This window comes from Salmo salar, chromosome ssa25 (genome assembly GCF_905237065.1).
Source record: "Salmo salar chromosome ssa25, Ssal_v3.1, whole genome shotgun sequence".
In the NCBI taxonomy this organism is placed as follows: domain Eukaryota; kingdom Metazoa; phylum Chordata; class Actinopteri; order Salmoniformes; family Salmonidae; genus Salmo; species Salmo salar.
The window spans coordinates 36875096-36890000 of NC_059466.1; positions in this window are offsets into that span (position 1 = coordinate 36875096).

Consider the following 14905-nt stretch of genomic DNA (forward strand, 5'->3'; position numbering starts at 1 on the left):
TCTGGTCGACTTGTCTTTTATTGTGTTGTAGGCATATCTTCCCAGAATATCCATTATGAGCTATTAGGTATTATACTCACTAATGAACATTAAAAATGATCAAGAAGTGCTATGAATCAAACATTTCTTACATAACTGCAACATGAAATTACAGCTTGGTCTCAGACTAGACGTAAGAGCAAATGTTACAATTGGTATGCTTTTTCCATGACAGACTGACTAGGTGAAGCTATGATCCCTTATTGACGTCACTTGTTAAATCCACTTCAATCAGTGTAGATGGAGACCAGTTAAAGAAGGATTTTAAGCCTTGAGACATGGATTGTGTATGTGTGCCATTCAGAGGGTGAATGGGCAAGACAAAAGATTGAAGTGCCTTTGAACAGGATATGGTAGTAGGGGCCAGGCACGCCAGTTTGTGTCAAGAACTGCAATGCTGCTGGGTTTTTCAACTCAATATTAGGAAGGTATCTGTAACAATGTGCACTGAGAGATGGGAAGCAAGTTCAGGGAGTGAGTGTTTTAATAAATGCAACATAAAACAGGAACAGCACACAGACTTAACACTGGAACAGAAACAATAACGCCTGGGGAAGGAACCAAAGGGAGTGACATATATAGGGAAGATAATCAGGAAGGTGATGGAGTCGTGTTGAGTCTGACGATGCGTAGGTGCTCGTGATGATGGTGTGCACCATAACGAGCAAACTGGTGACCTAGAGGCCGGAGAGGGAGCACACGTGACAGTATCTTTAATATTGTGTATGCTCAGTGTATAAGACAGGTTACTTTAAGGTAAAAAACGAAAGGAGGGTGGTTGGTCGTGTTGTATAAAGTCAACATCTAGCAACCAAAAGTTGCGTGTTCTAATCTCATCACAGACAATTTTAGCTAATTAGCAACTTTGCAACTACTTTTTAGATACTGTGCAACTATTTAACATGTTAGCTAAGCTTACCCCTAAGCCTTTAACCTAACGCCAAACCTTAACCCTAACGTTACCCTCTACCCCTAGCCTAGCTAACTTTAGCATTAGCCACCTAGTTAACGTTATCCACAACAAATTGGAATTCGTATCATATATATATAAACTCACATTCACACGCGCTCACACATACACAAATAGTACCACACATGCACACAAACACACACAATTGGCCTTGCTGTTTTAAGTTGATTGTTTTTCATGTGTTTTGTTGTTACATTGTTGTTGTTTTTTTTTCCTTTGTTCTTTTCTTTTTCTCAGTATTTTTTGTATTTTTTATTGGTTGTTGGCACATCAGGAGGGTAGTTGTTAGGTTGGGTTGGGCAGGGATGGTTCCTCAGAGGGGGTGAAGTTGGGGGGATGGAGGATGAGATTTTTGGGGGGGTCTTGGACAGTTGAGCAGCTTCACTGCAGGTGGATTGTATGTTTTTTAAATGACCCTAACCAGTCAGGCTTGAAGATAGGTCACTCAACCGAGGCTGCTCTCCTCTGTGTCACGGAGGCTGCTCTCCTCTGTGTCACGGAGGCTGCTCTCCTCTGTGTCACGGAGGCTGCTCTCCTTTGAAAGCTGACTCTTTCTCCTCTGTTCTCATCCTAGATCTATCCGCTGCCTTTGACACTGTGAACCATCAGATCCTCCTCTCCACCTGACTCAGTCATCTCCCCCTCTGTCCTAACTTATACCTCAAGTCTGTAGCTTGCCAGCACTAGTACCTATTTCAGTCCTCCTTCAATAACTCTTTGGGTAAAATACAATTTCTTTGGATCACTATAAATAAAAAAGTTGGATCTATTACCGCCGTTGAAATTGTACATTTACATGTTAGTCATTTTGCAGACCGTCTTATCCAGAGCGACTTACAGTAAGTGCATTCTTCTTAAGATAGCTAGGTGGGACAACCACATATCACAGGCAGAGAAAGTACATTTTCCTCAATAACGTAGCCGTCAGTAGAGTCAGGGGTCAAGTGCTGGTTTATTTAGTTATAAACAAAAAAAAGTGAGGAGGAGGATTGTTTAAGATACTGTTTGAAGAGGTAGGGTTTCAGATGTTTTCAGAAGATGGACAGGGACTCTCCTGTCCTAGCTTCAGTGGGAAGCTGGTTCCACCATTGGGGTGCCAGGACAGAGAAAAGTTTGGAGTGGGCTGAGCGGGAGCTGCCCTCCCGTAGGGGTGGAAGTGCCAAGAGACCTGAGGTGGCAGAACGGAGTGCTCGGTTTGGGGTGTACGGTTTGAGAATAGCCTGAAGGTAGGGAGGGGCAGTTCCTCTTGCTGTTCCGTAGGTAAACACCATGGCCTTGTAGTGGATGCGAGCTGGGTGACATGAGAGAACTTGGGAAGGTTGAAAACCAGGTGGGCTGCAGTGTTCTGGATAAGTTGCAGGGGTTTGATGGCAAAAGCGAGGAGCCCAGCCAATAGCGAGTTGCAGTAGTCCAGACGGGAGAAGACAAGTGCCTGGATTAGGACCTGCGCCCCTTTCTGTGTGAGTTAGGGTTGTACTCTACGGATGTTGTAGAGCATGAGCCTGCAGGAGCAGGTCACAGATTTGATGTTTGCAGAGAACGATCAGGTGTTGTCCAGAGTCACGCCAAGGTTCTTTGGACTTTGGGAGGGCGACAGAGTGTAGTGCTCAACCGTGATGGAGGTCTTGAGCATGCAATCCTTCCCTGGGAGGAAGAGCAGTTCCGTCTTGCCGAGGTTGAGTTTGAGGTGGTGGGTCGACATCCAAGTGGAGATATCTTCCAGGCACACGTAGATGTTTGTCGCCTCCTGGAGAGACCATGTGAGGATATGTCCGGTTTTTCACATGATTCCGTTGGGAGAGCTTTCCAGTTCTCTAATACTGAAATCAATGCCGCTTACTTCATAAGCAAACAACTAATAGAACACATTTCATATGAAATATAAGCTAGGTTTATACATTTTGCAGACTCATTTTTATGAATAAAAATAACACCATAATCTACAAACTAACCATTTTTGTCATGTAATGTTGATTGATTTCAAGATTTGAACCTTAGTTGTCTTCTTTCCTCCACAGTGCTTTAGCTCACTGCACCACAATGTGTTGACTTCTGTATAATGTCCTGATCTCATTATCATACTTTTTTTACTGTATGATGTATTTCTGTTTTTCTGTTTTGTATATAATGTTTCGATGTCTAGATGTTCACCTATGTCTAGATGTTTTTGGGACTACAGATGGAAATGAGCTATTGGCTAAATCTGGTGCTCCGCATGTTTTCAGTGCTCTGAGACTTAGCTTATGTTTTGTTGTGCATTATCCGATGGATAAGGGGGTGCTCCCTCTGCTATTTCCTGAAGTCCACGATCATCTCCTTTGTTTTGTTGATGTTGAGTGTGAGGTTATTTTCCTGACATCACACTCCGAGTGCCCTCACCTCCTCCCTGTAGGCCGTCTCGTTGTTGTTGGTAATCAAGCCTACCACTGTAGTGTCGTCTGCAAACTTGATGATTGAGTCGGAGGCGTGCATGGCCACGCGGTCATGGGTGAACAGGGAGTACAGGAGACAGCTGAGAACGCAACCTTGTGGGGCCCCAGTGTTGAGGATCAGCGGGGTGGAGATGTTGTTTCCTACCCTCACCACCTGGGGGCGGCCCATCAGAAAGTCCAGGACGCAGTTGTGCAGGGCGGGGTTGAGACCCAGGTCTTGAGCTTAATGATGAGCTTGGAGGGTACTATGGTGTTAAATGCTGAGCTGTATTCGATGAACAGCATTCTTACATTCTTACAGGTATTCCTCTTGTCCAGATGGGTTAGGGCAATGTGATTGCGATTGCATCATCTGTGGACCTGTTGGGGCGGTAAGCAAATTGGAGTGGGTCTAGGGTGTCAGGTAGGGTGTAGGTGATATGATCCTTGACTAGTCTCTCAAAGCACTTCATGATGACGGAAGTGAGTGCTTCGGGGCGATAGTCATTTAGCTCAGTTACCTTAGCTTTCTTGGGAACAGGAACAATGGTGGCCCTCTTGAAGCATGTGGGGACAGCAGACTGGGATAAAGATTGATTGAATATGTCCGTAAACACACCAGCCAGCTGGTCTGCGCATGCTCTGAGGACGCGTCTAGGGATGCTGTCTGGACCGGCAGCTTTGCAAGGGTTAACAAGTTTAAATGTTTTACTCACGTTTGCTGCGGTGAAGGAGAGCCCACAGGTTTTGGTAGTGGGCCATGTTAGTGGCACTGTTTTGTCCTCAAAGCGAGCAAAGAAGTTGTTTAGTTTGTCTGGGAGCAAGTGTGACGACCCTCCCACTCTGTCTGCCGTATTCTCTCTTTTTGTTCTTGTTTCCTTGTTGGGATGCCGGTGGGCGGAGCTGGGAGGGTCGTCAGCTACATGGGAAACACCTGGGTCCGGGTGTGTCCCAGGATAAAGGCACCTCTTCCACATTCATTGAGGAGACTTTCTCCACGCAGACACTTTGTTGATTTTGGTTGTGTAGTTTTGTGGCTTTTTGGTTATTTGCTTTGGCACCTTTCAACACCCTGCATTATTACATTCAGGTATGCAAAACACTCACTTACATTACTGATTACACACACCATTGTTAATTACTTTTACTTTATTTAATAAATATATATTTTGATACTCCTTGTCTCCACGTTGTCTCCCTTTTGTTGCGAACTCTGAGCCGGTTCGTAACAAGTGGGGGCTCATCCGGGATCTTGAACGGATTGTGTTTGGGAGAAAACGTGGATGTATGTTAAATTCTGTATGTGCTTTGTTTGTATATTTTGTTAGTTTGAGTTTGGTGCTCAGTACTGGTTGCTTTTGTTTGTTTGGTTTGTGTGTTGTGTTGGAGAGAGTACATTGGTTAGTTTCCAGGCCCCTGCCCAGCCTGGAAACGCTTGTTCTACTTGCTGTTGGGACATTGGTCTGAGGAGGTGAGTGCAATCAGCTGTGTACCTCAGTGGGAGATTTGGATAGGGTAGTGAACCTTACCACCCGGAGCTATAGCCTTTTTCCCCTGATAGGTTTACTGACATGTTTCATTTTGGAATATGTTGGGCATTGTTAATGTTTGTTATTTTTGTGTGGTGTCTGTGGACGGAGCAGTTGTCTCGGGGGCACATCCGTGGCTTGGTGGAATCTACCAGCGTGCTGGGGGGTTACTTCCTTGCCAGCGGGCTACAGTGCATAATTACCCACTGCAAATCTGCATAAAGATTAGGGTTGAGTTATTGTAGGTTTTGGGGAAGCTCCATATCTCATCTCTTTTCTGTGGTGCCCGGTGTGATTGTATTTTCTCTTGTGGACTGGTGTGCTCAGCAGAGGGGTTGAGTGAAAAAAAACTTCCTCCTCCCCAGACCTCAGCAACCTTTACACAGGAAGCAACTTTTAAGAGGAAAGAAGAAAACGAGACCAGGAGGGAACAGACAGGAAAGACAGAACATGACAACACCAAACAACGGTCAGTCCGTAAATATTCAGGAACAGGGCGCACGAGAGAGCGCATCAGCAATCACGTTATCAGTTGAACTATTCGGTCATTGAAAAAGAAGCGCTAGCACTCATTTGGGCGCTACAACACTTTGAAGTGTATGTTGGGTCGGGAGTAGTACCTATTGTGGTCTACACCGACCATAACCCTCTCACCTTTTTCGGGTCCATGATGTGTCCTAATCAGAGGATAATGAGATGGTGTTTATTTTCACAATCCTTCCATCTGCGGCACATCCGGGGAACTGATAACGTGATTGCTGATGCGCTCTCTCGTGCGCCCTGTTCCTGAATATTTAAAAGGACTTGAGTTCTTGTTTGTTGTTAGGATCACACCATGACTCGTTAATCATAAAGGCATACACCCCCGCCCTTCTTCTTACCAGAGCGATGCTTGAAGAAACCAGGTGGCTGTACCGTCTCTGATAAAGTATCCTGAGTGAGCCATGTTTCCGTGAAACAGAGAATGTTACAATCTCTTATGTCTCTCTGGAAGGCAACCCTTGCTCGAATTTCGTCTACCTTGTTGTCAAGAGACTGGACATTGGCGAGTAGTATGCTCGGGAGCGGTGGGCGATGTGCCCATCTACGGAGCCTGACCAGAAGACCGCTCTGTTCTACGGCGTCGTTGTTTTGGGTCGGCCTCTGGGATCCGATCCATTGTCCTGGGTGGTGGTCCAAACAGAGGATCCGCTTCGGGAAAGTTTTATTCCTGGTCATAATGTTGGTGAGTTGACGTTGCTCTTATATCCAATAGTTCCTCCTGGCTGTATGTTATAAGACTTAAGATTTCTTGGGGTAACAGTGTAAGAAATAATACATAAAAAAAAAATACTGCATAGTTTCCTAAGAACGCAAAGCGAGGCGACCATGTCTGTCGGCGCCATCACGTTTGTGTGCTTCACACCTTCTGTGTGAAGGTGTGAAGTTTAGGCTTGGTGTTTTTACTTTACAGTAATGTCGTTTTGTAAATTTTGTCAACTGTAATTCCGTGTCTTACAACAATATATCCCTTTATTGTATTCACCATAGAGCGGAGGATGCAGAGGGTTTGGATGATGCCGTTTGGGAGCCAGCCCTCCCCAGCTAGCACCCCCTGCCGGTCAAGGTCTTCATGCTATGTCAATCACCCCGTCTGATGGTTCTACATCCACCACTCGACAATGGCTCCACTCCTCTTCAACCACCCCCACTGCAAGCCCTGGCACCACTCCTCTTCAACCACCCCCACTGCAGGCCCTGCCACCACTCCTCTTCAACCACCCCCGCTGCAGGCCCTGGCACCACTCCCCTTCAACCACACCCGCTGCAGGCCCTGGCACCACTCCTCTTCAACCACACCCACTGCAGGCCCTGGCACCACTCCCCTCTCTGCAAGTTCATCTGGATGTGCGGGGGCAGGGATGAGATCTAGACCTCAACAGAGAAGAGGGAGAGGCAGTGGAAGCAGCACAATAGAGAGAGAAGCAGAGGGAGAGGCAGTGGAAGCAGCACAATAGAGGGAGAAGCAGAGGGAGAGGCAGTGGAAGCAGCACAATAGAGGGAGAAGCAGAGGGAGAGGCAGTGGAAGCAGCACAATGGAGGGAGAAGCAGAGGGAGAGGCAGTGGAAGCAGCACAACAGAGGGAGAGACAGTGGAAGCAGCACAACAGAGGGAGAGGCAGTGGAAGCAGCACAACAGAGGGAGAGGCAGTGGAAACAGCACAACAGAGGGCGAGGCAGAGGGAGAGGCAGTGGAAAAAGCACAACAGAGGGAGAGGCAGTGGAAGCAGCACAACAGAGGGAGAGGCAGTGGAAGCAGCACAACAGAGGGAGAGGCAGTGGAAGCAGCACAACAGAGGGAGAGGCAGTGGAAGCAGCACAACAGAGGGAGAGGCAGTGGAAGCAGCACAACAGAGGGTGAGGCAGCACAACAGAGGGAGAGGCAGTGGAAAAAGCACAACAGAGGGCGAGGCAGAGGGAGAGGCAGTGGAAGCAGCACAACAGAGGGAGAGGCAGTGGAAGCAGCACAACAGAGGGAGAGGCAGTGGAAGCAGCACAACAGAGGGAGAGGCAGTGGAAGCAGCACAACAGAGGGAGAGGCAGTGGAAGCAGCACAACAGAGGGAGAGGCAGTGGAAGCAGCACAACAGAGGGCGAGGCAGTGGAAGCAGCACAACAGAGGGCGAGGCAGCACAACAGAGGGAGAGGCAGTGGAAAAAGCACAACAGAGGGAGAGGCAGTGGAAAAAGCACAACAGAGGGCGAGGCAGAGGGAGAGGCAGTGGAAAAAGCACAACAGAGGGCGAGGCAGAGGGAGAGGCAGTGGAAGCAGCACAGCAGAGGGAGAGGCAGTGGAAGCAGCACAACAGAGGGAGATGAAACTGAGGATGTGCCATATGGTCCTTGAAGATGATGAGGAGACAGAACAATTTAAGTTTAAACCCAAACTACCTGAAGGCCCACAGTTGGTTAGTGATGAAACATACACCCCCTTACAGCTGTTTCAGCTCAACTTTACCACCTCTGTACTGGGAACACTATGCTCAACTACATTTCCTTGGTGGTTTACATGGGACTGGTAAAGGTATCAAGACTAGTTGACAACTGGAGAAAGTCCCCACTCTATCGGTTCGACTTCCCCACCTCCATCGTGAGTGAAAACCGATTCTTTGCCATCAACCATATTCTTTACATCAGTGACCCACAAAAGGATCTGGAGAATGACCAGAAGAAGGGGGCTGCAGGGTATGATCGTCTTGTAAGAGCCCCTTTATCATGACATGGTGGAGGCATGCAAAACCTACTTTCTGTTCAAAATCTATCTATAGTTGAAGCAATATATGAAAAATAAGCCAACCAAACGGGGCTACAAGCTCTTTGTGCTAGCTGATTCAGCCTCTGCCTACACATGGAACTTCTTCGTCTATGAAGGCAAGGCGATCACACCCACTGGGAAGGGCCTTGGTTATGACTGTCATGCAGCTGATGGACTTCCCCTTACATGGCAGTGGGCAATTTTTATACTTGTCCCATGCTTTTCAAAGACCTCTTGAAAACAAATAGGGGCTTGCGGCACCATTCGTCCTAACAGAATCAGTTTCCCTAAGACCAAGGTAAACGACTTGACAAAGACAGCAGAGAGGGGACCATATGTTGGATCAGGACTGACAAACTGCTTTTTGTGAAATGGAAGGACACTAGGGGAGTAACCATGCTCACCACACAGCATAAGGCATTCAATAACTACCAATGTCTCAAGGAGGGTGAAAAGTGCCAATGGGGCATGGGTGAGGAAGAATGTCCCTGTTTCTGTGATGGACTACTAATGCCAGCATGGAAGGTGTCGACCTATCTGATGCTCTGATAGGCTACTACCAGGTCCTCCACAAGACCAGGAAGTGGTATAAGACTTTTTTCTTACCACTTTGTGGACATTGCTACAGTAAATGCTTTCATTCTCCACAAGCAGATGGCCAAAGCAAAAGGTCAAACCCCTCTCTCCCAGTTGGCCTTCCGAGAGCAGCTGGTGTTGGAAATGGCTGAATTAGGGGCCCAAAGCAACCTCACAACCATCACAAGACCCCCCACTCAAGGTGAGCGCCACTATCCAACACATATGCCAAAAGACTTAAGGAAGAACTGAAAGCATTGCACAACACATAAGGGTGAAATCCCAGATCTTCTGTCCAAAATGCCAGTTTGCTTTTTGTTTCCTGGCAGAGAGGGACTGTTTCAAAGACTATCACAACATGCACAAGCTATGGTGAAAGTAATATCTAATAATCTACACCTGGGATGTAAAACCAACACGAATGCCATTTGTAAACAGTTCAGCTTTTTTTCAATTTTTGCACCTTTTATTGAAGGATACGTGTGTAACCAGGTTTGTGTTTGACAAGACATTTTTTATAATTTGTTTTATTTATATCTGTTGCTTTTATGTTGTTTTTGTAAACAGTTAATTTGTATGTGGGACCAATACATTGGATATGCCTAGGCTAAATGTTGAGGCACTTTGGAGACACCTCAATGTTTGAGAGAGATTGGTATTGTAGAAATTTAGGTTTTATAGTGAAAAAGAACTTTTAGGCACACCCAGTGTGCAAAAACAGTGGAATTACCATATTCGGACACATTGGAGAGGTTGAAAGGACACTTGAATGTACCCTGGATATCCCATAACTCCACTACAAAGTGTGAGTGAGGTTGATATGGTAGAAATTGTGTTTTTATACTGAACAAATAGCATTTAGGGATTGCAAATATGTAATAGCACTGGAATTATCTAACTTACAGACATATGCCAGTTTGGCGATGTTTAGGGACACTGGAAACGTCCCGTGACCACACCTGACACCACTTACTAAAACATCTGCCCATTTCTAGTTAGGTCTATCAATCCCATTTCTGAGAACTTGAAGCCCCACCTGAGGGACCACTGCTCAACTTCACTAATCCCTTCTTTAACTCTTCTAGCTGTATGGGTAATATGTCTCTCTCTCTTCCACAGAGCCCCATCATCCGCAAACAATGATCTCCAAATATCAGGTCTCACCTGGGAGAATACATCAATCATAATGGAGAACAAAAAAGGACTAATGACACTTCCCTGGGGGGTACCATTATCTACCTCATAGCTTTCTGACATAGAGCTCCCCACCCTCACTTGTATTGATTGCCCAAAAAGAAAATCCTTTATCCAGTTAAAAACCCTTCCTCCAACCCCCCATGATATCCAGCTTGATAAGTAGGCCTTCCTTCCACATCATATCATAAGCCTTATCTACATCAAAGAAAACTGCTACCACCACCTCCTTATTTGCCTGTGCCTTCCGTATGACTGACTCAAGGCACAGCATAGGATCCATCGTTCCCCTACCTTTCCTGAACCCACTTTGATCTGGTGTTATTAATCCTCTACTCTCCAGAAAGTAAGTCAGCCTTTCTGTCATCATCCTTTCCATAAGTTTACATACATGAGATGTCAACCCTATCGGCCTATAGCTTGAAGGACTAGTAGGGTCTTTCCCTGGTTTCTGTATCGGCACCACTACAGCCTGCTTCCAACTTCCAGGCAGTTTCTCTTCCTGCCTCACCTTAATGTAAAGGCCAAATACTTTCCCCATTGCAGTGTCACTGAGATGAGCCATAATGATGTAACATCTCATCCTTCCCAGGAGATGTTACCCCAGCTTTAGCTAATGCTCTCTTCATCTCAACCAATGTAAAAGGGGCATTCAATGTATCCCCCACCATCTCTCTTTAATCCAGGAGAGAGATGGTTCTCCTCAGACCCTCTCTCTCCCACGTTGCCCCTCTTCTGTCAGATTATTTGAGCTGTGCACCTTCACAAATGCCTGGGCTGACATCTCTGCCTTCTCCATATCTCTCACTGCAATCTCCCCACTTTTCAGCACAGGGAGATCCAAATCTCATCTGACCCCACTCATCCTCATAATCATCTCCCATACCTCTCCCACAGGAGTGGTTCTGCCTACGTTTCCACAGAACCGGCGCAAATACTTCCTCTTAGCTGTCCTAATGATCCTCCTTACTACTGCTTGTGCTTGTTTATACTGAATCAGGCGCTGGTAATTATGGAACCTTTTCAACATTCTGAAAGCCCTGTTCCTACAGTTCAATGCTTCTCTACACTCATCAGTCCACCAAGGAACTGAGTTACTCTTTCTCCCCCTTGTACCCATAGGAATCACCTGCCTTCATCTGAATTGAGATCAACCTGAGATGGCTCCTGTTCACTCAACTCCTGAAACTAACCCCACTCCGCTTCCCCAAATATCCATCTCCTCAATCCATTCCCTACTGAATCTTCCACCCTCATTCCTACAGTACACACAACGGGATAGTGACCACTACCCTCTGTAGATAACTCCAAAACCTCCCAACTACATCTGTCTGCCATCGAACTGGAGATCAAAGTAAGAGCCAGAGCAGATTAAAATTCAGTTACTGGGTCAGTCCTGGTTCCCCGGCCGTCATTAAGACTCACAAGCCCTTTCTCATCCAGTAGTTCCTCAAACACTTGTCCATTTACATCAGTCCGAAACCTTCCTCAGAGCGTACTGAGCATTAAAATCCCCACACCACATTACCTGTCTCCTATCTTGACCTTCTACATTTCCAATGGCCATCAACTCTAGTCTCTTACACAGGTTGTAAAAGTTCACTATTACCATATTCCCCCCCTCCCTATCACACCTCTACCGCTACACACTCCTGTTTCAACTCCCTCTCCCACACACTTATACGGGATCCCCCGCAGGTAGCCTAGTGGTTAGATCAAGTCACTGAGCTGACAAGGTAAAAATCTTTTGTTCTGCCCCTGAACAAGGCAGTTAACCCACTGTTCCCCGGTAGGCCATTGTTGTAAATAAGAATTTGTTCTTAACTGACTTGCCTAGTTAAATAAAGGTAAAATAAAAATAAAGGTAGCACACCACCCTATCTCTACGGACTGCAACATAACCTTGTAATACAACATCTAGAGTAGGTTTAAGCCATGTCTCCTGGAGACATATCACGTCATGTTTGGCTGGTAACTCCTCAATAAATGTTTTGAACTCTTGCCCATTAGCCATCAAACTTCTGGCATTCCATTGAAGGAGAAACACCATTGTGAAAATTAACCAATACATGATTCCTGGCAGGACTGATTCTCAATCTTATTGAGATCATCCTGTACATGATCCCAAAATACCTCACTGCCTGCTCCACTATGATCTGTATCTTCTTACTGTTCCATTGTCATTTTTCTGTGCAATTGATTGCTGCTGTCACAAATGTAACAGCCTTCCTCATGTCTACTAACATTGTTGTGTTCTCCCCCATTCTGCTCCCTACATCATGCCCAACCTGCATCCCAATCTGCCCTGGAATACCTGCTCTTCTAGGTGCCCAGATTGTTTCTCTGTGAACTACCTTCACTACTTCTGCATGCAAGAATTTTCACTCACTCCTCACCTTCTGCACTTCCGCCCGCTTTTCATCACTGAACAACCCCCATACCTACACTATGGGCTCCCCCACAGTTACAGCACTTTCACTGGACCCCATCTCCACATTCCCCATATGCATGTTCTCCCCCACACTTTGCACATATCCTTTTGCATTTACTCACCGCCGCAACTAGCCCAAACCTCGGCCAGTTATTGCAAAGCAATGGTTTTGGAACATATTATCGCACATAGTAACTCATATACCCAATCCTACTTTTTTCTGGCAGTACCAGATCCTCAAAGTTTAGAAGCACTGACAAGCTATCCACCTTCTTCCCATCTTGTGCTATCTGGATGCGCTTTGCTTCAATAAGAGAGCCTCCCTTCAAGTGGTCCTTTATTTCTTTCATGTTAACAATTTCTGGAACTCCTGTAATAACTCCCTTCACCCACTGCCGTCCAGTTTCATCCAGCATGCTACTATCAACCACACGTTTACATACCTGCTTGAGTTTGAGCGGCTTCTTATACTGTTTAGCATTGAAACACAACACCACCAAACTTCAATCACAAATAACTTTAGCATACACAACCTCTTCTACTTTACTGTCCAAATCCCTAGTCAACGCGATCTGACTCACCGCCATGACTCCACCTTGGTCCTTAAATTTCACCAACACCTTGAACTACACTTCTCTCAGTACAACACTGCGAACCGAAACTCCCTCATCAGCACTACCCTCCTCTGACTAGACCTGCGAAGGCTCCACAGGCTTCCTCTTCTTCTTAACCTTTACTCTTTCTACTCTACCTCCACCTTTTTCCACTCCACCATTACACTCCATCCTGTCCTCCTCAACTCCTAACCCCCTACATTTACATTCATTTCTGCTTCAGTCATAGCCCAGTGTTGCTCAAACTCCTCCACCGGATTTCTTCATGTTTAGTCAATACGAAAAGTAAACTCTGACTCAAAATGATATGTTAATAGAAAAACTGAAACTTGACTAAGCTTGTGTCAGCTGTTCGTAGCTACAAATGCACACCTTTGCCCATCCACGAGGATGATACCCAATAGGAAGCACTTTAAGTCAGCAGGTACAACACAGGAGCACTGGTCGCTGCCGGCTTACTATCAACTCGTAGTGCAGCCCAATCAGCCATACAAAACGGTCTTGAGTGGCAACAAATCTGCCCAATTAGCTGATTCGCTGTCCATACACTCACACCCACACCCACTCGCCCATACTCCGGTCGTCATATTGGGTTACAGCTACCCATGCTTTAATTGAATTTATTTTTATTTGAAATTCCATACATACAAAAATACAAATGTGTCACATTTTTTTAGAAGGATGTATAGATTTTTGTATCACAAAACATCACAAACAGATAAACAGAAACACATACAGGGTTTTTACATTCAAAGAAATGTGAAAATCTTAACAGTATCAATTGATTTCAATACCTTCTTATTCTTACAGAGCATACTAAGTCTACCTTAAAAAATATTGAATAAGATGTTTTTGTTTTCTTAAAAATATCATTTTATGGATGTGATATTTAGCAAGAACTTTAATAAAATGTATCACAATACTTTTCATTTGTGGAGAATCTTGGACTATCAAAAACAAGAAGAACATCACAAGCTTGCAGATGGATGTCCCCACTAAATATTTTACCCCAGTCCAGTCGAGGATCCATCCAGAACATATTCACAAACACATTGGAAAAACAAATGCCCAAGTGATCTTTTCGTTGGATGGGTATTCTCTGTGAGTTATTTAAAGTGTTTCCCTCACTTTGTTTGTGAGCGCATATTTGTGTGATAAAATCCATACCTTTGGCCAATTTACAACATATTGCAAGTTCCACCAACATTTTTGCTATTGGAACATCACTGTCATAAAAAGCTTCTCTTTGAATGAATTATATATATTTTTGTTTATCATTAACTGGGACACTGTTAATTGCTATGGTTGACGGTGATGGATCTGTATTGAACACAGTTTGTTTCAAAAGTGTTAGAACACCACCTGGTATTGCTTAAGACACCATGTCATATTCCTTTGGTGAGACAGGGAGTTCATACATTCTTAAAAACTCACTGTATGTATATAGGTGTCCATCTGAGTTCAGCAGCTGGCCCACAAGTAAAATGTTCTTTCTAAACCAATGTTCTAAAAACAGCGACTTGTTTTTATATTTTATGATAAGATTATTCAATATAACATACTTATGAGGGGGGAAATTATGTTTGTATAGAAGGAACCAACAATGAAGCATTTGTTTGTGGAAATCAGCCAGTTTAACAGGACGTTGTTCACCTGCTGGACATTGCAAAAGGAAACTTAAGCCACCAAATTCATTGAAATTAAGATTTGGTACTGTAAACCAAAAGCTGTTTGGGTCCTTAAAGTATCACTTTATCCATGAAATCTTTAAGACTTAATTAAAACACATTAGGACTGCCCACACCTTTTTTAAGAACATTTTTTTTCTTCTTCACATTGTGAGGTTTAT